Source organism: Lasioglossum baleicum, chromosome 8 (genome assembly GCF_051020765.1).
Source record: "Lasioglossum baleicum chromosome 8, iyLasBale1, whole genome shotgun sequence".
NCBI classification, from domain to species: domain Eukaryota; kingdom Metazoa; phylum Arthropoda; class Insecta; order Hymenoptera; family Halictidae; genus Lasioglossum; species Lasioglossum baleicum.
The window spans coordinates 11,210,693-11,235,337 of NC_134936.1; the positions used below are offsets into that span (position 1 = coordinate 11,210,693).

The window sequence follows — 24,645 nt, forward strand, 5'->3', positions numbered from 1 at the left end:
TAGTAGTTACACACCTGCTGAAAATTTCATCGAAATCGAAATACACACGAGCTACAAGCGGTTAAAAATGGTGAAAATACGACTTTTGATCAGTTTCTGCTTAAAATCCACGTACATCTTTCGATTCGTCTCGTTTTTTCCTGCGTCAACCGATTTCGATGAAGTTTTCACCATGTGTATAGCTAACATAGATCTACTAGACATATATTTTAAATTTTCATTAGGGACCCAAATAAAAAAGTTCTAAAAAATGTTTTTTTTTTATTTTTGCATGTAACCTGTTCAATTGTAATTTTTGGAAAATCTTTTTTGCACATCATCTAGTAAACCAATGCTTCTAACTGCTTACAAATAATCAGATCGCGTTTGATACAATTATAAAAAAAGTTATTCTATTTTAAAATGTGTACGGAGACTTGACTTATTGTACATCTTCCAATGCCTGTCGTTTATTCCCGCATCAACCGATTTCGATGAAACTATCACAGTGCATACAATTGACACAGAGCTACAAAACGTACTTTTTTAAAATTTTCAATATAGTCCCACATAAAAACAGTTGTATGTATAATGCAACTTTTAGTATTTTTTCTACAATTCCGATGAATTGCAATTTTTGAAAAAAATTCTTTTCACATCCTGTGGTAAACTAATTGCTCTAGCTTCCCCAAATAGTTGAAATCGTATAATACAATATTAAAAGGTTATCGTTTTCTTTAAAGCGTCCGAATATAATAATTCGGGCAACTGTAAATATTGCAGACGAGGCTAAAACGGGCTAGAGTATAATAGGAAATGACCTTTTATGTAGGTCGTTGAATTCGTTTCAATAAATACCGTCATAAACCTGGGGGAAAATATATGGTTCCATTTATGGTCCAATTTGATTTCCAAATTTCCGGATCACCGAGCCTACAGAAAATCAACATGGCACACCGTATTATGTCACCCTTGTGTCAAACAATTTTTTTTTACAGATTCAATTCTGCTGAGCTTTTCATGCTTACTGCAACGTCAACGAAATATTATCATCATTCTATTATACAGGGTGAATTCGATAAAGCAGGACACCTAAATATCTCCGTTACTTTTCGTTGTACAAAAAAACATTGTAGGACAAAGTTACACTGTTTGAAGGGCCACATATAACGGTGTAAGGGAAAAAAATTCAAGGTAATTTTTATGAGATTTCAAGGTTATCGATGTTTTTTTAAATGGAATGATATATTTTCGTTAACGTAATGTTGTAGCTGACAATATAACGAATTAACGCTACCTAACACGTTTTAGGGCCATTGGTTTAAAAAGTAACGGCCAAGTTTGAATAATTTAGCCTTCCATGTGACTCTTTAAAAATTAAATAGCGTTCTTTTTAACTAATTTTTATTTTTATTTTTCTAAGCTAACGAACTCGGCCGTATTCTGTTTGATCTCACAACTTTTTACGGCCATAAGAACTTGGCTCCTGTTTACAGAATGTTTTTGTTGGGATTATCATCTTCCATATCCTACGACTATCTTTCGAAACATTTTCTCTTCTCACCCATAATTTTCGAGTAACGTAATTTCGAAAAAGGGCTTTTCCACGCACTGTACAGCGCTGCGCACGATCGAGTGCCGCGAGTACGCGAGCGGTGGGAGCAGTTTCGGACTGGTTCGGCGAAGCAGTTCAATTTCCGCGCACGAGGTGTCGAAGCACACTCGAAGAACGCATCGGCTGGCCTTTTGAACGTTTATTCCAGAACGCTTGCGTTATCGTGTAAGGCGGGTAGAGCGGCGCTGTGACGGCGTAGCGTGGCGGCGGGTCGTCTGCCTGGTCGGGAAGGGGTTGCGAGGTTCGCGGTACGGCGCAGAGGGTCAAAACGAAGGGTGTGGAGTGAGAGAACGGGACCGGGTAGAGAGCGGGTGGGGGAACGGAAACCTGCCGGGAGGGAGTGAGTCGGGTAGAGAGAGTGAGAGGGGGGGAGGCGCGGTGCCGAGCGCAACACGATGCTATAAGGGCGGGTACGCAGCGGAGTCTCCGCAGTGAGCGTCGCGACGCCTTCGGAGACGTGTCGGGTGGAACGACCGGTCGTCGATCGCCGGTAACACGAGGCGATTCGGTTCGATCCCTTCGGCGGGTCCTCTATCTGCTTTCGACTTGTGCTTTTGTGCTGGTGTGCTTGATTTGGTTCTGGTTACCTAGGAAAAGCTTCCGGCGCGAGAAACAAGACTCGGCCGCGCCGCTGCTCTCTCTCTCCACCATCAAGAGGAAAGGAGGAGCTGTTATTGAATTCCGTTCTACCCAGCGGAAGAGCGTTCTCAAAGGGCAACCGAGGTCTGAGGTCGAAAGAGAAGGATGTTCTTCGAGTGTCATCGTGCTTGCCGGTACGTACAGGTTTAATATTCGAAGCCGCAGCCCCTCGGGTTCGTTCACGGAGGCACACAGAAATATCATTCTCTCGCGAACCTTCCCCCGAGTTCGACGATTCGGATTCCGGCGAATTTCGATCGTATTTTAGGAGCTCCGTATTCGATTATCGGTGTTATTCTACCGAGCCGTATCCGTCATATCCCGCTGATAAACGCGATTAGTCGGTCACAAAGGATTTTGACGGAGTAGCTGCTTGGTAATTTTGTGCAGTCGTCGGTTTTCGGGGATTCGCGTATGTGTCTCGCTCGTCTCTTGCGGTCGACGGGTCGGGTGAATGATTGAGGAGGATGTCGGTCGGACGTTCACTTGACTCGAGTCGTTTCTAAAAAATGAATGCGACCGCGTTCGGTTCGACGTGGAAAAACCGGATAAAGTGGTCGCTCGAAGTAGAATGCGACGTTCATGGTCAGACCACGCTGCTGGCTCGGATAAATCGGATCGAAGGGTTTTATTTGGTCTATTTCGCGACTAAGGGTGGAACGATAAAACGGAATCGAAGATCGGGAAACGTTCGCCCCTCGATTTTCTTTCTCTCTCTCTCTCGCTCTTCGGGAGAAAGGCAGGGCCGTCACGTCATTCGGCCGGCGTGATAACAATGACTCGACGTTTGCTAAGGACCGAGAAGTAATTTCGCGTCGAAGAAAAATGGTGCAGCTCGCTGCCTTCTCTTTCTCGCTCTCTCGTTCTCTCTTATTCTCGGGCCGACCCGACCCGGCCCGTCCGTCATGATTCGCCGGGAGCCGAAGAGACGGAGAACAAGAGGCCGACGCACGGGAAATTGAAACGATCCTCGATAGAGCTCGATCGTCGAGTGATCAGCAATATCTCATACGGCAGCGAACGTGACGCGGCGTTGCGATCTTTTTGCCGGTGACGCCGGCGAAAATTATTCGCAGTCACGTGCCGATATTAGCCACCTCGAACGCGATCCCCCCTCCTCGTGCTCTAAGGAAAACTCACGATTTTCCCAAGCAGTCATCATTTTCTATTGAACGTTCTATTCAGCAACTCGTTCTTCCCTCGTCACTTTTACTGAGAAAAATGTCGGATGCTCTTTGAAACTTTTCGTTCTGTGGTTATTAGAGACGTGAACGCTGTTGCATCTCCCTGATAACTTTCAGTGCTAAGTTTTGAAACTGGACATGTCGGCTGCATCAAAGTTGTTTATGGAACTTTTCATTTTACGTGTACTGGAGTCGTAAAAGCATACTTCTGTAGGACAGCATTAATTAGCGTTCATTCGTTTGTCCACCGTACAGTTTTCGCTATCAGATCTCGTGTCCTTCAGTTTGTAATTACTGAAAGTGACACTGTGCTTTTGTAGGATCTCATTCAATGTATTTCGTTGTTTATCGAATTGAAAACGAGTAAGTGAAATTACAGAAATATTTTCTTGAGAAATTTCTAGTATGCTTCTTTGTACGAGTATATGTCAATTTTCAGAGTGCATAATTTTCGAGTAATGTCAGCTTTTAATCATACAAAAATCGTAACATTCGCAGTCCATATTGAAACGGATAAATTCCACTTTCCTAAAATGGATGCACGTCTCCGTAAAAAATATAAATGCGTCCCCCGTGGCAGATTACAGCATTTTTGTCAGTGAAAAAAAGGTTGTACGAAGGTACTTTTAAGTGGCCAGTGAAAAGCGAATTTTTATGTCTGTGAAAAAAATGGTACGTTGATCAGAATGTGTGGTAATCGGTTTGGGGAAGGTTAGAGGAATATGCTGGACGCGGTGCGAGTGGAAAAACGACCATAGTTAGTGAATCGTAAACGAATTCTGCTCCACAACGATAACGCGGGACCTCGCACACGGTAAAGTAACTTTAGAAAAAATTAAAAGTTACGATTCGGAACTCGTGCCGCATCCACTTATTCGGATCGTTGTAACATTTTTTAACCGACCGACATTCCGTCGATAGTAAAAGCGTTCAAAGTTAACATCGTGGACATTTTACATCTGTAAAGTTACTAACTTTTCGACTGTAAAAATTGGTTAGAATTGGTTAGGAGAAGGCTACATTGTTAGAAAATGTTATTCTACGCAATTTGTCGTACGTAAAATAATTCTCTTTATACCATTAAGCGTTGTTGGGAATTTTAAAAAGTCAGGTAAAACGTTTAAATTTATCATTCGTAATTTATAATTTAACTAGTTACGGTACTAACCTTTTATTTCTCTCCTGACGCTCCACTTTTAAGAAACTAAGAGAAGCGTGTACAGCAATTAGTCTTTCATTGTAGATTTCTCCTCTTCTTGCGAGTCATTATTTTAAGCATTTGTTTGCACCTTATTCCTCCTGCATGAAATGTTTTAATGAATGTGATTGTTGTATCCGAAACAAAGGAGAACAATTACAACATTACAAACGATTTCAAATTTGCATTATACATTTCGTACTTTCATTATAGTGTAGTTAAAGAAAGCGTTTATTCTTCAATCTATTTGTTTAAATATATTATCTCTCTTTCGAACGAATAATTCTAATTGTACGTTCCTATCTCTCCTGATGGCCTGGATACGGCAGGTAAAGGTCAATGTGTTCCAGTAAATTATTTATAGCTGGCCATATAGTAAATTGCATTTCTTTAGACGACTGTGTGACGGTCATTTGTATAATTAATGTTCCATTGTCGGTTTTGCGGTTGCGAGTTTGTATATTCCCATTTGTGGAATAATAAAACAGGAGTATGTTTTTCGCGTGAGTACTGTGGCTGGTTTCGGTATACCGTTGTTCAATGGAAAATGTGTAATAATAAATGCATTTCAATGAAGCATATATAGTCATTAACTCGTTTCCAGGCATTCAAACGGAATCCAAAATTCCGGATCGTTATGGTAAATATATAACCAAACTTTGTAATCCTGCGCACGGCAATGTTAATTATTACTAGACAAAGTAAATTTTCAACGTGCAATGAAAAGTTATACTAATTTCAATTGAGCTGGGTAATTCTTTAACTACAGTGACTCAAATTAATAACGACTTTTAGTATTTTTTCTAAAACTCTCTGATCAATTGCATTTTTTGAAAAAATTTCTTTTCACATCCTGTAGTAAACTAATTGCTCTAGCTTCCGAAAAAAGTTCAAATCGTATAGTACAATATTAAAAGGTTATCGTTTCTTTTTTTAGAACGTCCGAATATTAATTCGAGTAACTGTACGTACGAACAATGCTTTATGAAATTTTCCAATGGACGAAAAATTAGCCAGAGCTCTGGAACAAAATTTTTCATGCTTCGCTTTCTTAGGCAATTAACTTTGAAAATTTATTGGGTTGTTCCGCTAAATGGGTTGGCGGGGCTGTGTCTGTTCATCGCGCACCGTTTCCACTTATGTAAGTCGAAATGCATGAATATTCAAAGGAGATTACCCGAGAAACAAAGAATCATATGAATATATTCTCCCCTGACTTTCGACGCGTTTGTTCGTAAAGAATCATCGTCCGACAATAAGAAACATCGCGACTGCACTGCGGCTGCTTTTGTGCACTAAAATTATTTGGCTCGCAATTATTTCGAATATAAGAATAGTTCTCCAATGAAAATTGTTAAATATGATAACGGGGAAGCTTCGTTAAAATCGTTATCAACATTTTCCTGAGGAAATATGAAGCTTGTCGATATTTCCAGCGCTTGATAACCACGGGGAAGATTGTTTTCGCATTACTTTTTACCTGGCCAGGATGGAATCTGTTTATGAAAATACGAGTTTGCACAAAAAGTTCGCCGACTAATCGCGAACGGGCAATGTTAGACGTCTCCGCGAAGAAATTAGTTAACTTAATCCTCCAATTATTTCGAGCAGAACGCAATCCGGAAGAACGAAATCCGCTTAAACGTTAATGGAAGACATTGTTCTAAAGATTCGCGCGAAGGACCGGAGACAAATCATAATCAGATTGCCAAGAAAGTACACGGGCACGCTAACAAGGTCCCATAGTTAGGTAAAAAAAAAAAAAATACGGTTAACGGAGGGTTCGGAAACTTTCCCTTTAGCACGTTCTACCCTTGATGTTCCCGTCCCTCCCAGAAGGGGCCGGAAGTCTCGCTTTTTTTCCGTGGGCTCAGCGAAAACGTTCCTTGTCCGTCAAACGTCGACGGCCCAGACCGTCGATTACGGTTTTCAATCCCTGATTGCCGATTCAGGATTACTCGGTGTTAATGGCGGCTCGTCGAACCTGGCCATTACGCGATCCATTCGCACACGTAACCGCGAAAACTCGCGGCAACTTTTCGCCTGCGAATCAGAAACCCACCGCGCCAGTCTCGCATCGTTTTCTACTGGTGACGACGACGGAGCAGGACAGCCGACAGCTACATGAATTTATTTTTCGTGTACGTGCACGGAATCGCGAGATCCCCTCGCCGAAAATTCGAGCGATTTCTCGGCTAATGGCAAAACCGAAACGCACCGGCCGGAATAGCGTCGCGGAAATTTTTGGCACGTTTCACGGCCGCTGCAATTTCTTTCTCTCCCGAACTATGTTCGAGAGACAATTATTCCAAAGTACATTCGGAATTTTATAGTGTATTATTTTTACGTATTTTATATATCGCGATAGTGCCGAGGGCCGCGGGAATTTTTCAGTTTCTAGCACAGACCGAACAAATAGAATTTTATTATACTTGTAGATTTTTATTCGTATTTACATTTTTCAATGGAGAACTGCGAAACTGGGTTGGCCAGGCATTGTGTAAATTGTGGATTTTTGCAAATACATGCGTTCAATTGCAATGAGAAATTTTTCACGAAAATTGAAAAAGCAGGAATTGTTTTTTCCTGTAAATAATGTCACATATATTTTTATTATTGATTATGAGCACAAGTACAAGGCCTCCACACTGAGAAAAAAAAAGTAGTTACTTCAATAACACGCGTGTTATTGTAATTTTCTTACTTCGATGAATATCAATGTATTCTTTTCAATAGTATGAAATTTAGAAGCAAATCGTGATGTATTTGAATTGTCTATCATGAAATGATTGAAAATATTATTCGATTCAATACCGTACATTATTATTCGTAATATTTCTCTTCTTCCTTCAATCAGATATGTTGTTAAAAAAATTTGAGAAATGTATTGATTTATACTGGAATTGGTTTGAGGCCATATCTTATTTTTTTGAAAACATTGATGTCACGCTATTCGCTTATATGATTGGCGGAAATGAGTTTTGCTATTGAAATTCAATAGTATTAAATATTAAAATAAGTTCATATGATATTGGCACTATTCAATAGTACATCTTATTGAATCAACATATATTGTTTTTTGTTTCGACAGGATTTTTTTCTCAGTGCACCTACGTCGTTAGTTGAAAGCTGTCAATAAATCTATCACAGCATTCCATTCTTTCTATAATCACAACCATAGCCTGCTACCCCGTTTTCTCCATAATCACAATTGCAGTGCAGGTTCCTCTATGATCACAACCGCTGGATACTGACCCCATCCTTCTAATAGCGTCTACGTTTCTCTACAATCACGTTGCTGGTCGAGGTACCTATAGAGGTACAATTTGTGTTAACAATGGCCAGTTATCCAATTTTAAATTTGCAAGGGATGAGCCACAAGAACAGCCATAGAGAATTTTATCCGCTGCATAGTGTATCATGTCTGATACAGTTAACCAATCTGGTATATAGTAAACCAAGAATGTTTTCTTACTATTCTACACATTTTATCTAATTTGATAGAATGTTGTCTTAATTTTTTTAAATATTTTCCCTTAAATGAAGCAAAAAAACTGACCCTTCAATTTTTTCATCCCCATTGAAAAAATCATGCAGTGAAGGGTTAATATTCGGACATTTTTAAAAAGGCTTCTTTAATATTGAATCATGCAACTTGAATTTTTCTTTGAGAAATTAGGAATTGATTGTACGAAAAGAAATTTTCAAAAAATTGCAGAAAATACAGGATGCCCCACGTAACAGTTTTCACGATTCTTCAAGTACTTGCGATAATCTGACAGAAAAAGATTTTCAACAGAAGTTGATCAGTTTTCGATTGGCTATACATTGCAATAAAAAAAAGTTCGAAATTTTTTTCTCTTTCAGTATTGTCAAGGCCACTTTAATTTTTTTAAATGGCACTTGGTATTTTTGACTTGGCAGTATTATAGTCCGTATCAAAGAGAATTCAACGACCTAGTATACCATGACCTTCGGATGACCTTGAAGTACCATTTTAAAAAAATGAAGATGGCCTTAACAACACTAAAAAAGAAAATTTTCCAACTTTTTTTGTTGCAATGTATAGCTAATCGAAAACTGATCGAATTTTGTTTAAAATATTTTTTTGTCAGATTATCGCAAGCACTTGATTGAAAAATCGTGAAAACTGTTACGTGGGACACCCCGTATAATAAAATTTGTTTTTTACAGTTTTGTATATGGGCCTTCACGTGGGTCCATTCAAAATTTAGAAAATACATTTTGTAGGTCTGTACCAATTATACATACTCTGAAAATTTCATAAAAGTCACAATTGTTTGTGCAACGTGCAATGGCCGCGTCCGGCTAAAAGTGTTTGAGCAAAACGAGTTGATGAGATTAGGATTAATCGGGTTTTCGAGCAGACTTTCGGTGTAAGCGCGTGATCGTTTCGCGATTTCCCGGTGGCGTGCGGGAATCACGTTCCTGGAACCGTAGCCTCGCGCTCTCAATATTCCATTATTCAATTATTATTCAGTTCCAGCAGGAAGCCAATTAGTCAAGTTAGACGCCGCAGCCTCGGAACGTATTTGACGAGCACCGGCAAAGTTTGAGAACGATCCGAAGGTCCGTGACCCCTTCCTCGAACGCCTCGCTGTTTTCCGATCTGCTTCAACCCTTTCCTGCCACTACCCCCTCTCTTTTCTGCACCAACCCCTTTTCTACAAACCATCCATCCCCCTTCACGGTTCCCGCGTATATAACTTTTACACGCTCGCCGAATACCCTGCATTTCTGGTTGGGATGTTAGCTATTCGTACCTTCCATCGGGCACGTGTAATTTTCTAATTGAAATCTAATGCGCACAGAGCCTCTCGCGGTTCCTTTATGTCTGACGCAGCTCGAGTCAGGTCGGCCACGTAACGAGAAACTTTCAATCGGAAATCAATTCTTTCTGTATTTACGCTGGAAATGCTGTTCCACGTTAATTTTTAACTGAAAGAGTCGAATGCGTGCGTGCATCGAGTTATAGAGCATATGGCTTGTCTTTTTTCCGAGGTTAATGTGTACTTTAAGGTAATTAAAATAATTATGATTATAATTATTATTACTTTTCGTACTCGGGAATACTGTGTTCTTTTAATTCTAGTTTCTCGTTTCAGTGGGAAACCTAAAAGAAAATGGTTCAGAGGGTGTTTAATGGTGATTCATATTAATGTAGCAACAGTAATAATCTCGCAAATAAGCTCTTGTTACACGATAATGGTTCGCAAACCATTAATTACTGCTGATTTTTGTGAGTTCATAGTTTGTAGAAATTTTGACAATGTAATTAAATTTAATTACTGCGGATCATTATGCAAAATGTTGTTTTTCCATCGTTCGCAAGAAATAAATCCGCATTGTAATAATCGGATGCAATATTCTATGGTTTTATGCAGTCAAATATATCTTTTTTCATCATATTTTGCCCCCAAAATTATTAGCTGGCCATGTTTGCTCATTATATCGTTGTAGCATATGTTAAGTGCATACAAATAGATGCACTGTTCGTTTTATTTCTGTGTATAATGCAGTTTAAATATTACCTCGATGCACTGTATACTTGACGGTTGCATTTCCCAGCTTGTGCACTATCGATTTATTGAGAATACAGCAGTGCTGAAAAATATAGCGTAGTGCTATGCCTGAACATAGCTCTGTTCATCAAAATTATTTTCCATAATATATTGATTGAACAAAATTCTTATTTCGCCTAAAATAATTTTCTTCGTCAATTGAAAGAACTAGAAACCAAATGAAAAGGTGTTTCTATCGTTAGTAGTTTTAACAGATAAATTCTTTAATCCAAAGTCCAGTAATTCAGTGTTATCAATTAAAAATTCCCTACTTTGGCTCACTCCAGCTAACACAAAATTGATTTTGGGAGGTGACATACTCTACCTAGATTCAAAAATTCTATATTAGAGTTACATTGATAACTTAATATACAGGGTGAGTCACCTAACGTTGCCACCACAAATATCTTTGTTGTTTTCAAAGATACGTCAAATGTCTGAAGGACAAAGTTGAATGGGAAAATGGGGCTCATACGATACCAAAAAAAAATGTTTATTTTTATGTAACTTTTTTTTAGAGATATGAAGGTCACCTTCTTTTTTTTAAATGGAATGTCCTATTTTTTATACCATAGATCAATAGAGTATCAAATTCTGAGTATAAAAGTGTTGACCTTCATATGTCCTAAATCTAATAGTTAACGAGATATATTATCGAAACAATTTTCTTTTTTCTTTGGATAATATCTCGTTAACTGTTAGGTTCAGGACTTATGAAGGTCAACACTTTTATACTCGGAATTTGATACTCTTATCGATCTATGGTATAAAAACAGAACATTCCATTAAAAAGAAATAATGTTTATCTTCATTATCTCTAAAAAAATTACATTTTTTGTTATTTATTACATACATAAAAACAAAAATTTTTTTAGTATCGTATGAGCCCCATTTCACCATTCAACTTTGTCCTTCAGACATTTTACGTATCTTTTAAAACAACGAAGATATTTCAGGTGGCAACGTTAGGTGACTCACCCTGTATAAATGCATAAAATCCGCAGTCTAATAATAACGTCCTACAGATACAATTTGCAAGAGTATACGTTGTGAACGTGTTCGAAAACTGATTCGCAACGCTCGGTGTCGATAGTTGAGTGGTGAAATCCGTTTCCGGCGGGGAAAAAGACAGCGATTTTTTTCGTCTGGCAGGGAAGACTCTCCGAAAATACAGGGTCATCGTGATCGAGGGAAGAAACGGCCGAAGACGGGAGGAAATGGAGCAAAAAGGGTGCAGCGAATCTCAGAGTGTTGGACGGGGGAGGATTTATACATTGAGATCACACCGGTGGGGGGAGGAAGAAGGGGCAGCGAATCAGGGACAAAGGGAGACGGGTGGAGGATGATTCGAAGAGGGTGAGAAATCATGTTCAACACGTGTTCCTCTTATCGCTTTCATTTTGAAACGCGAGCATGTTCCGGCTCTCCGGGCTGCTTTCGACGCGCCGCGCGTAATAAAGACGAAAAGCGTTGGATACCGCTCGCGAGTTTCGTCTGAAGGTAACTCGTTAATATGAATCCACGAGGTGCGCTCTTTCCTTTCTCATTTCCTCTTTCTTTCTAAGGTCGTGAATCGCCTCCGGTGTTTCGGAGGCCCTTCAACGTTAAATAGTAAAAATACGTTTCTATGGTTAAAACGTACCCCATTCGCTCGCTGCTTTTCATCGTAGTTATCCGCCGGAAATTAGGGAGTGTGCGCGGATAAAAAGCACACGACCGTAAATCTGCGTGGTGTGCGTTGACTTTTTAAAGACGAGTAAACAGTGCTAATTGCACAATTCGGTATTGTACGGACGTGTATTAATGACGAGCCCCCCCCGAGGTAAATGGTCGAAACCGTGGTGGATCCTGTTAAACACTATTTAGAAAGAAGACACGGTATCTTTAATATCATTGAAGCCTCACTCTTTCGCTCTCTATGAGATTCTAAATTAATTACTCTGTAGCTCTCTCGCCGCAGAGAAATTTTCTCACCAAGAATATCATACATCTCCAGGACCACTCGAGATACATTTATTTCCCTCGGAAATATAGTGGACTCCCAGAAGTAAATACTCCAACGCAACGGTGATTCGGTTTTGTTATATCCATTTTTTTTCGCTAGACGGGAACGTGTCGAAAAAAATTTGTCGAAAAGGGACAATCCAATTTTGTGTCCCCGTGAAAATTTCGCTGGTATTTTTTGCGATATTCCCTGCAGCAGGTTTCGAAAACTTTTTCGAAAAACAGCTCGGAAGTTCGAAATTTATTTTACGTACGCTGGAAAATGTTTTTTAACTGCAGTCTGGAAATCCAGCTTCTCTGGTGTAGCGTTACCGTATTTTGCACTTTTTCATCCGGCACTGTGTTTTTGTTTCTTTATTCGATTATGCTCCGCTGTACGAAAGGCTAAACGGATTATTTCTCGCGAGAATTCAATGGTTTTAATACTCGGCGAGTTTCATAACGGTCTGCAACGATTTATGGAATTATTGCTGCAACACTCTCGATCGAAATAGTTCTAAAGTATCTGTGTTTCGTTGCGTGAAAGAATAATTCTTCGGGAAATATCGCCGGATTGGTTGAATCTACTTAGCCTGTAAATTGAGGTTCCCACTTGGGAATCACGCATATTTAAAGCTCGACTTCTTTTTCTTCGACAGTTTTCACTATCTTTGTAGCATGGCTCTGTACAAAATGGTGGATTAAATACATTGGCCGACTGACAGATGATAATTGATCATGAACTATTTCTGTTTCAATCAGACATTGAAGCATCTAATTTCACATGAAATACATTAATCTGTAAAAACATATTGAAACGAAATGTTTACAGATTTTTAATTCGTGAGGACCACAACTAGACTGGATTTTATGCATTTATGATCAAGAACACGAGAAACGCAAAAAGACTATCAAATCGCTATATTAATTTCCAAATGATTAAAAAAGTACATCGTTCTATTTCACTCCAGTATGTTGCAATTACGGTAGGAAATTTTAATTTTGCATAAACACAAGTAAACTCAGTTTCATCACGTTCTGGAGGTAGCGGAAAAATTCTGTGAAACATATTTCACAAGTTTAACGCGATATTTCATAAATTCGCGAGGGAAGAACGCGCGCAAAAATGAGGAGATTAGTCGATAGACGGTCGAAAATTCTCTCGTTCCGGGAGGAGGAAGCACGCGTCTCTGTGAAAATTAGAACGGCTACTGTAGCTCGCATAAAATGGATCACGACATTTTTCAATGTTGCAATAAACGGATCGAGAGCTGTCCGTATGCAGAGAAGGGTGGAGAAAGTATTACCGGCGCGTATGGATCGTCGTGAATAGAAACAACGCGGCAGTCGGCGCGTCGCACAGTGGGTAAAATCGACGTTCTAGCTGTTCACGCCTATTTCACCATTATTTCAATACATAATGACCACATTAAATAGGTCGTTGGATTCGTCTTGCCGTCAGCTATAACATTATTGAATAAAAAATATATCGTTATAAATAAATAATGAAGGTGATCACAATTTTTGATTGAAAAACAATTTTTTTGGAAATTTTTTGTATTGATATTTGTAAAAGACTGTACTGATTACTTTTTGTAGGAAACATTTTTTTGTCACATCACTGGAAATGTCTGAAAACTCGTGTGAATAATGAATAATATTTGAAAACTGCGTGTTCACGCCTATTTCACCATTATTTCAATACATAAAGACTACATTAAATATGTCGTTGGATTCGTCCTTGGCGACAGCTATATCATTATTGAATAAAAAATATATAGTTATAAATAAATAAAATCAAGGTGACCACAATTTTTTATTAAAAAAAAAATTATTGAATTTTTTTGTATTGAGATTTGTAGAAGACTGTGCACTGATTACATTTTATATGAAACATTTTTTTGTCACACCACCGAAAATGTCTGAAAACTCGTGTGAATAATGAATAATTTGGCCACGATTTCGATCGAACTCACCACTGTGCGCGTGTCACGCGACGCTTTAAACTATCATAACTTCGGGGGATGGATTATGATTGGATCTAAATTTTGCACGATCTTTTAGAGGAGATCTTGCCGAAAATGTTCCACTCTTTGTCAGAACATGGGGATCCCCGGGGATGACAACTTTATCCCTTGTCAAAGGTGAAAAACTTCGACGATTTTCCTTAGTTGATTAAATATATTTTTTTTTATAATAAATTATGAACAATGATGTTTAGTTCCTGGTGCGTTCTCAACATAGATATACATTCTTCATATAAAAAAAAATTGGTCACTTAATCTTCGATAGGTTTTCCAGGACATCATTATGAAGACAAGGAATTTTTTCGGTGATAATATCGTATCTGAAAAAGTTTGATCTTTGAACGTTTATTGTAACGAGAGTTTTTAATAGCTTTAATTATTATTCTCGGTTTTCGAATGTAATAGACATCTAAGAAACATTGTGCATTCGTTAAAAATCGATATGAGGACTTTGAGTTTTTAGCCCGTGAACAGCTAGAACGTCGATTTTACCCACTGTGCGTCGTCGTCCCGTATCGCGAGCTCTTTAACGAGCGTTGTCTCGACACCATCGGTTGCCCCTCTTATTTCTATTTGCCCGTGACCGAATGGTGCCACGTATTTTTGCCATGACAGAGAGAGAAAGAGAGAGAGAGAAAGAGAGAAAGAGAACGAGAGCGAACGAGAGAGATCGTTCATTCCTGATTCATTGCCGGCGGCGGGATATATTGAATAAAAATAAACGATTGCCGCGGATATGCTTTCCCAACTCTCTCTGCGTCCCGCTCGTTTCTGCGAGCGTCGCTTTCGCACACGTATCCGGCACCCAAAAAACGCCACGCGTCGATCCTCTTGATCGACATTTTTTAAATATTTTTTTTTTTTCGTACCCCGCAGCGTCTCTGGCGTTCTTGTATTTTTCGTTTGGAATTTAATCAATTACGGAATGCTTTTCGAACTGGCGCGCGCACGACGCTGCCGGATATACGATACACGTTTCATAGGTGTAATAAAAACCTCGTAAATAACGCGACGAATTTTATCGATGCGCCCCTGTTACGAATTCAGCTTTGCCGTTTAAAGAGCGCGTCCCCGGCGTTTCTGTTCCGCGAATCGATCTCCGTTGGATATTCGTTTCAATTCTACGGGAGCGCAGCCTGGATTAGCCGGCAGTTTCGAAAATAACCTGCAGCGAACCTGTACCGAACGGGACATGGCCGACCTTCGCTAAGATCTTGATGCGATATCTACTTAAAAATTGGATGACGCTGACGTCTCGTGCTAGACAGAACAGCTTGCCTTTTTCCGCTGTTACTTTTTATTTGATCGCGCTAGATTTGTAAATCTAGGTGCACGGCAGTGCACCAGCCAAGTTCTCACACTACCTTCTTTTACACGAAACAACTTGGCCGTTTTTTAGAGGCTTATAACTCGGCACTGGAGGCAGACGGAGAGATGTAATTTCGTACACTTGTTAAATGCTATCATGTCTCGATATTGACAAAACATTAATCTTCCAACATTAGTAGGTTCCGAGATATAGGACCTCAAAAAATCGCTAAATTTGTCACTGACTGACGGACAGATCATCAAAAGCTTTTGGGTACTTCCCATTGATATACAAGATTGAAATTTGGTACATAGGTCCACCGTAACAAACACTCAAAGGAATAATTATCAAAGTTTGAAATTTTACACCTTAAAGGGGTTGTATTGGAAAAAAAGGATCCCAACAAAAACATCTTGTAAACAGGAGCCAAATACTTGCAATTGCAATACTGAAAAAAGCGTCTGTAAAATTTAATTTAAAAAAACGCTATTTAATTTTTAAAGAGTTACATGGAGGACTAAATTATTCAAACAAACAAACCATTGGTTTAAAAAGTAATTTAGCCCTCCATGTAACTCGTAAAAATTAAATAGCGTTCTTTTAAACTAATTTTTACAAACGCTTTTTTCAGTATTGCAAGAGGTATTTCTAAGCTAACGAACTTGGCCGTATTTTGTTTGATCTCACAACGTTTTGCGGCCATAGGAACTTGGCTCCTGTTTACAGGATGCTTTTGTTGGCATCTTTACTACCATTTGAAATATTGAAAACAATTCAACGTTTTGGAAATTATCACTGCATATTAAGGTAATCAGAATTTTTGATGTCGGAGATTTTATGTTACTAAATCGGTCTGCATTTACTGTATTATTACAAATTTATAGGTCGAGTATTACGTGTGCATAGCGCAATCAATTTTAATCTTTTATGGCTGTAAGTAACTTCAAATTGCTAGGTGTATTAAGTGATCACGAATATATTCAGGACAAGGTGATTTTAATTACTCGTAAAACAGCAGCGAAAAATAAAACGAAATTTTTATAGTCTTTTCTGTTAAGTTATTAGGTTGTCCCAAAAGTTTCTTCCGGAATGTGATCCTTTAATATTGCTAAATAAATATTAGGTTGTCCCAAAAGTTGGTTTTCGATGCATGCACATAATGCAAATTCATATTAAGAAGTACTAAAATATTAACATAAAGATTATCGCGTATTGTTTGTATTTATGTAGCGACATTAAAGGAACACATTCCGGAAGAAACTTTTGGGACAACCTAATATTTGATCTATTTATGATATTGTCGTAAATAAAATCCTAAGGTCACTAATTGCGTGCACGTAAGAAACATTTTTCTAATCTGCGACACGTTCATCTCCGAACAAGTTCGTCGATGAAGGACGCGATGGAATTCGTTCGGCCGAGTCGATTCGGCGATCTTAACTACCGCAGCTCACGCGAGTCCAGATCGTAATCGTGTAACAAAAACCCACTATCCGTCTCCGGTGTTCCCAGTCGCCTGCGCGTATAACTTAATTACCCGGTCAGAAAACTAACGATAAAACCCTGCGCTAGCTTGTCGCCGTAGCTGCTGCTGCTACGACGGCGCGCCGATTAAATTGAATCACTGTCGCCGACTAATTCGACGCGGACGAATCCTGTTCGACGAGTGTCGCCTTCGTTCCAAACTTCTTTGCCCGCTTCTCTCTGGACTGTCTCACCGGGTCGCATTTCGTTGACACATCTGTCTAGCCGCGGTACAAAACAACTCCGAGACAGTGCTCGAGAAAGTTTGCTGAACTGATATCTTCTTGTAAATTGCCAACTACAATGTATTTTCTGTCTTCGGAAAGATACGAGTCTTGTAGGTCTTAATTACAGTCAGAGTTGGGCAAAAATTTTATGTTCGAAACCAACTTGGAAATAATCCACTTTATTCGAAATTTTTATTTAAATAATACTTTTGCCCAACTCTGTTTACAGTTGTAGGTATTTCTCCTTCGATCATTTATGTGCATGCTTTCTACTTTCATCATTTATAGACATGCTTTCTACTTCGATCATTTGTAGACATGCTTTCTACTTTCATCATTTGTAGACATGCTTTCTACTTCGATCATTTGTAGACATGCTTTCTACTTCGATCATTTGTAGACATGCTTTCTACTTCGATCATTTATAGACATGCTTTCTACTTCGATCATTTGTAGACATGCTTTCTACTTCGATCATTTGTAGACATGCTTTCTACTTTCATCATTTGTAGACATGCTTTCTACTTCGATCATTTATAGACATGCTTTCTACTTCGATCATTTGTAGACATGCTTTCTACTTCGATCATTTGTAGACATGCTTTCTACTTCGATCATTTATAGACATGCTTTCTACTTCGATCATTTGTAGACATGCTTTCTACTTCGATCATTTGTAGACATGCTTTCTACTTCGATCATTTGTAGACATGCTTTCTACTTCGATCATTTGTAGACATGCTTTCTACTTCGATCATTTATAGACATGCTTTCTACTTCGATCATTTGTAGACATGCATTCTACTTCGATCATTTGTAGACATGCTTTCTACTTCGATCATTTGTAGACATGCTTTCTACTTCGATCATTTGTAGACATGCTTTCTACTTCGATCATTTGTAGACATGCTTTCTACTTCGATCATTTGTAGACATGCTTTCTACTTCGATCATTTGTAGACATGCTTTCTACTTCGATCATTTGTAGACATGCTTTCTACTTCGATCATTTGTAGACATGCTTTCTACTTCGATCATTTGTAGACATGCTTTCTACTTCGATCATTTGTAGACATGCTTTCTACTTCGATCATTTGTAGACATGCTTTCTACTTCGATCATTTATAGACATGCTTTCTACTTCGATCATTTGTAGACATGCTTTCTACTTCGATCATTTGTAGACATGCTTTCTACTTCGATCATTTGTAGACATGCTTTCTACTTTCATAATTTGTAGACATGCTTTCTACTTTCATAATTTGTAGACATGCTTTCTACTTCGATCATTTGTAGACATGCTTTCGACTTTCATCATTTGTAGACATGCTTTCTACTTCGATCATTTGTAGACATGCATTCTACTTCGATCATTTGTAGACATGCATTCTACTTCGATCATTTGTAGACATGCTTTCTACTTTCAGCATTTATAGACAGGCTTTCTACTTCCATTATTTATAAGACATGCTTTCTACTTCCATTATTTAGGCAGTGGTCCTGTCCGACCAGTGGTTAGTGTTTCTACTTCGATCATGTATTCAGATGCGGAACTGTCTGACCATTGCTCGATGTTTCTACCTACAGAAAATGTTTACTACGCAGACACGACTTTAATTGTAGATTTAGATATACTATCACGGTTGTGATCAAACAATATCATCACAGATCTAACAAATACATCTTTGTATTTTTAATAAAACGGTTTAGATATTTATCGAAGCAATCACAGTTGCGTTTGCACACCTTTTTTCCTTATTCATAGTAAAACGTCGGTACATCCTATATTTTATTTATACAATTCGGTTCGCGGAATATAAACTGCTCTCTGTGATTAATTAATGCTGTATCTTTAGTTGTTGTGGACGCGATTTCAAACTGCTCTGAACAAATGTAAACGAGCTGATTATTTGCTAAACTAATTGTTTAGTAATGGTTTCCGAACGAGTTATCTGGCAGCAGAGTAGGGCAATAATAACCTAATATTTGAAAATGACTAATAGTATTCTCCAATGTTAGTCATAGCAAAATAGTATTAGTCAAAACTTTTTGATTAGTTAGTGATAACTAAATGGCAAATAGTTAGTCACAGCTCTAAGTAATCGTTAGCTACTGCTTATTAGTGAACTAGTAGTTGATGATTAGTGATTAATCTTTAGTCATCAGTCACTATTGTGCGATTAACATACATTAATCTTATTAATTAACATTCAAAAAGACTATTAGTCATTTTTAAATATTAGTTAATTATTTCCCTATTCTGTCTGGCAGTATTATCTTCATTCCATATCGATACACACCGGAATTAATACAGTCGTGTCAAAGATTAGTACATTCATCTTGAAACAGTAAGAACATTTAAAGAATGTGAAAGTACTGTTCTATTATATTTATTATTTCCGACTCGCTAAAATTATTCGCAGAAAAAATAAACTTCCGTATCCCGCGCCTTGCAATTTCTATTCTGAATAGAATTTAATCGAATTTTTTCGACGGTGCGACGCTCAAGTAATCGTCCATTAAATAGAATAAAAAAGTAATCGTCAATAAAAATGCGTAAATATCTGCAACCATGTCGCAGAGTCAGTGTCAGAGGCAAGGGTTCTGTTTGGAAAAGATTAGCCACGGCCTTTTCGGCTTGTCGGCGTAAAAAGCGATCGGCGTATCAGATAAATTCGCGACGCCCACGTCCGTTACGGGCGCAAAGGAACGGACGCGCATACTTCATACGCGGCGAACCCGATACATCGATAATGACCCGCGCGATGGAGGCGGGTTTTCGAGCGGCTTCCTAACGGAGGGACACGAGGCAGGACAGGAGGGCATCGGATCGGATCGTAAATAAAAATGAATCGGCGTCGCGGGGGTGCCATAGATCAAAAGGTAGCTGCGGGCCAGCCAGCGGCGAGCGACGGAGAAAATAAAAAGAGAATTATTGAGGAGCGAAATAAATCAGGGCGTCGCACGCGCGTGTGTGTGTGTGTGTGGTGTGTGTTCCTGATGGCGCGACGAGCACGCCGAGCTGATGGTGTCGGAGGGGCTGCACTCCACGCTTCGAAATGAACGCGATAAGAGAAACACGTGTTGAGCACGCTTTCTCACCCTCCGTCCGCCTACCTTCGCCCTCCAACCCCTGTGTCTCACGCCGATATATAAACCCTCCAACCCTCTTCTCTCTGTCCTCCTACTACGGGTCGTTTCCGCGACCCGTCTCCTACCCACCCCCCCTTCTGTTTTTCCGGCCACCGTTCTCGCAGAACCCGGCTATGTACCCTGTTCGTCTGCGCCTGACAATGCGGAACGAGACGTCGCTGATGTTTCATTGATCCAGAGATAAGGACGGAGAGCAACCGCGAGATTCTCGATCGACGAGAGCGTCGATGACGGCAGGCAAATCTGCTGCCACGGATCTCCCTCCACCGTCTTCTATGCGACGATCGTTCAACTAGATGTCTTCTGCAAGTCGGAGTTACCCAATCAATAATTTATTATTCGACTGCGGAGTTTATCCATTTACGACAACTATGAGTTGGGTGGCCTGTCCATAAGTGTCTTTATTAAATTCTTACATTTCAGAATGCAATTCGATAAACATTTCATGGGTGTAGCTTGTATTTAAAAATTAGCCAGATGATCAAATGAATATGTGTCTTTTTATTAACACATTAACTATTGCATAATTTTGAAAAATCTATATGGTACATGGCTCGACACTTTTTAATCGAACCTTCGATAGTAACAGCAATTTTTATTGTGAACTAAGAAGTCACCCTCAATAACGTCATCTAATAGTTTCATTTAAGATTTCAATGTAAAACAACATTTCTATGCTTTCTTTTGGTATAGCACAATTATTGGAAATCCTAATAGACTTCCACTATATAAAATTATGCAAAAAATATTTGTTACGTAAGTAATGTGCTCGGTGCCAATGGACCAAATATCTGACAAGTTTTTTTTTCTGAAAGACATTTTTTTCGGAGTGTTATCAAGGTCATCGATGTTTTTTGATATATAACTACATTTTTTTTTATTGCATCGTGTAACTGATCGAAAAATACATTCAAATATTTAGAATAACATGACCTTGAAATGACCTTGATCTTCGAAAATTAGAGTTTTACCTTCAGTATTTTTCGATCAGTTACACGATGTAATAAAAAAATGTAGTTCTCTATCAAGAAACAACGATGATCTTGATAACTCCGAGAAAAATGTCTTTCGGAAAAAAATATTCTTGCCAGATATTTGGTCCATTGACACCATGCACATTACGCAACAAATATTTCTTGCATCACAATAACCTGAAGAGATATTTAGGTGGCCTTACTTAAACGGACCACTAATTACTATTATTCTTAATTATTCTTGATGAAGATTAATGGTATAAAATTGTCTAATTGAGAACGACCATTGAATATTGGTAATATATAGAGCTTTCACGTTTCTCATAATTTGACTGGCTGTTAGAGAACAGCGAATTCGATGAACACAGACGGTAGAGCCGTCAATGTCTGATTTAAGTAGAAAAGCTGAGTTATGGTCAGACAGGCGCCACCGAAGAGCACTTGCGAGTGAATGTCCATATATGATTTTCTGAGAATGATTTCTCCTTTGTATTTCTCACACCCCCATTTTTAAAATTACATTCTAATAATTATTTAATGGATGCTACAGTAAAACGATCAAGACGAGATTAAATCGGGTAGCAATGAAAGGATTACAATATTCAATTTAATATCGCAGGGGGTGGAATATTTTCGTCAGGGGAGGATGTAAATAAGCTGTGAGGATTGTTACACTCCATTCCTTCGATCGAGTGAATAAAAATTCGCTCCCGTCGAATATATTTGAATTGTATTCTCGGAGACACCGACCGAATTCGAAATTCTTTATGTTCCCCTCCGACCGTAAAAATATTGTTCGGCTTGGAAGTTGAAATGGAGAAATGGATAACTTAAGAGGAAGAGAGTTTAAGAAGAGGGTGACTACCGTTCCACTAGCGAAAATTTGTCTCAAACTTGCCCGGGTTGAAAAGTTCGGACGGAGAATTTCATGATTCCAATCTAAGATTGAAGAAACCCATGGAACAATATTATCGAATTTGTGCTCCGAGCAGTTTGTATTCAAGATTCAAACTTTATTATTGCGAATTCTTTATCGAATCTTGATCGTATTCTACTTCTTCTCGCTTTTTAAACAACCGTTGAGGTTACTGGAAAAATTTATCAAACTTCGCCTGTGCTTTCTCCGGGTAACTTGTCGTACAGGCGATAATTTTCAATGTAAAGACTGCAACAGCGTCTAATAATCACTGAAGAGATGCATTGCCCTCGTAACAAAAGCGCGAAGGGAAGAGTTAACTTCATAATTATGTGGCAACCGTCCACCTCATTGTAATTCCACATGAAATATTAAGAAAGTTATGCGCGTAAAAGCGGTTGAATTGATAGGTACCACGGAGTCCACAGAGTCCGCAGAAAAGTGGCTCGAAATAAATCACACCTTGCCACGCTAACTTTATAAGAACTTAATTCTATGATGCTGCTATAAACAAGCTTAATGTAACTTCGCAACTAATCCTTTGCAAAGCGCATTATCCAATCGAGCCGGGATATGTCGGAGTACTTCTTTAAAAATCACATATATCACATACATCATATTTAGAACCGAGTGCGACATGCAGTAATAATCTGTAAAGAACATTAAGCACGTCAAACTTAATCTATCCAGTAAGGTACGAACAGGAAGGGATAAAAAATACAAAACAGGGATTACTTCGTTAAAAGCTTCACAAGCTCATAAACGAATTACATGAAATATAATAATAAAAGAATGTGTACAGTAAAATCAATAAAAATTGAACAACAAAGGAATTTTAAAAATAATACAAGGATTATATCGTAGAGCAAATTTAAAATCTGTCTTGTAATTTATTTATTACTCGGAGGTGTGTGTGCAGTTGCTTCGTAAATCAAACGTGTTCGTGTCGTTCTACACCGGTGGAATTTTTCTCGGCCGTGCAGCAAGATGTCGCAGATGTGCGGAGGTACTTGAAGCGTCTCGAACATCTCGGGAGCCATGCCCGATAATCGACCACGTTGTTATCAAAATGCTGAGCGGGCGGCGGGCTCGCAAGACTAACGAGTATTTTATGTAAATAGGGTTCATTATCCGCGGGGATCTGGCACGGTAAGGCGTCGTCGCCCCGCCACGATCATCGAAACGTACAATTAAAACTTCTCGTTCTTGATGCGTTCGGTCGCATTCGGATTCAACCCCGCGTCGCCACAGCGAAATTTATAGTGAACGAAAATCGTTCGCGCGAGGGCTCTGTCTCTCGTCACGTATCCCGGAGAAATTAACGTTTCCGGTCGGTGGAAAAAAGCCCGAACTTTCGGGGACCGTCGTTTATTTGCCGGCGCGCGCGCGTTCAATTCGAAAGGAAATATATGAAGTTTCGGGATAGCTCGAGCGTGCTCGTCGGACGCGGTAAAACGGGCCGAAAAATCTGCACGAACGGCAAAAGTGCGTTCCGTATATTTCGAAAATATCCCCCGATCGTCGAGGTAACGACGCTCCTTCCGACAGCTGGCCGGATAAAAAACAGGCTGCGTGAAAAACGATGGCTCGAGGAACAGCCAGTAGTGCTCCGCGAAATGAAATAGGTTTTAAACGCAGGCAAAAATTGTATCCGTCGTCGAGTTCAGAAACAGAGATTTTTATTCCATCACTTCTTTTATTTCGCCCACGCAACGTTCCGCTATATCTAGTTTTAAATCACAATGATGGAGAATTTCGCGTGCTTTTTGCTGCGTCTACCTTTTCGAAGATACGAAAAACGGACATATGCCGAGCCGAAAGTATTCTCCATTAATCACAAACTGTTTTCAGTGAAGCATTTTAACGATTGGAAATATACTCTTTCATTTCGAGCTATTAGGTTGTCGCGCATGAAATGTCGCATTTTAGAATGCAAATGTTGCGAAGCGTTTGGTCAAGAAATATTATTGGTAGGCTGCGGATGTTCATGCAATTTGCAATTCTTCTACAATTTAAAAAGAGAGGATATCAAGTAAAATATTATTTTCAGTGGAAGGGTAACGTGTCCAAATATGGTACAGCCGCCTATTATGGCACTACCTGTAAAATCTTGTAAAGGAGAAGTTGCACTCTACTGAGAAAATCCTCAAACAATATTTTACCATGTTTACTCAACGGTGTGCAGTGCAATCGCACCATATTTATAAATTTTAGTATCGATACTCCGCCAGTTGTGTCTCCACGTGTTGAATATTTTTGTGGTCAGATTTTCGATTGTATTCGAGGAAGGCAAATGATTCGAAATGTTTGAACATATCTGTAGTTTCAGTTTATT

At 39.0% G+C, this 24,645-nt stretch overlaps 1 protein-coding gene across 1 annotated transcript in view; it reads left to right on the top strand.

Moving 5' to 3' along the window:
• The first annotated feature begins 1,996 nt into the window (after positions 1 to 1,996).
• LOC143211333 (uncharacterized) overlaps positions 1,997 to 24,645 on the top strand; it is a 104,155-nt gene continuing 81,506 nt past the window's right edge. Inside the window, exon 1 of the mRNA XM_076428869.1 lies at positions 1,997 to 2,367. The gene's annotated coding sequence lies outside the window, so the exon portion shown is untranslated. The remainder of the gene's footprint in view (positions 2,368 to 24,645) is intronic.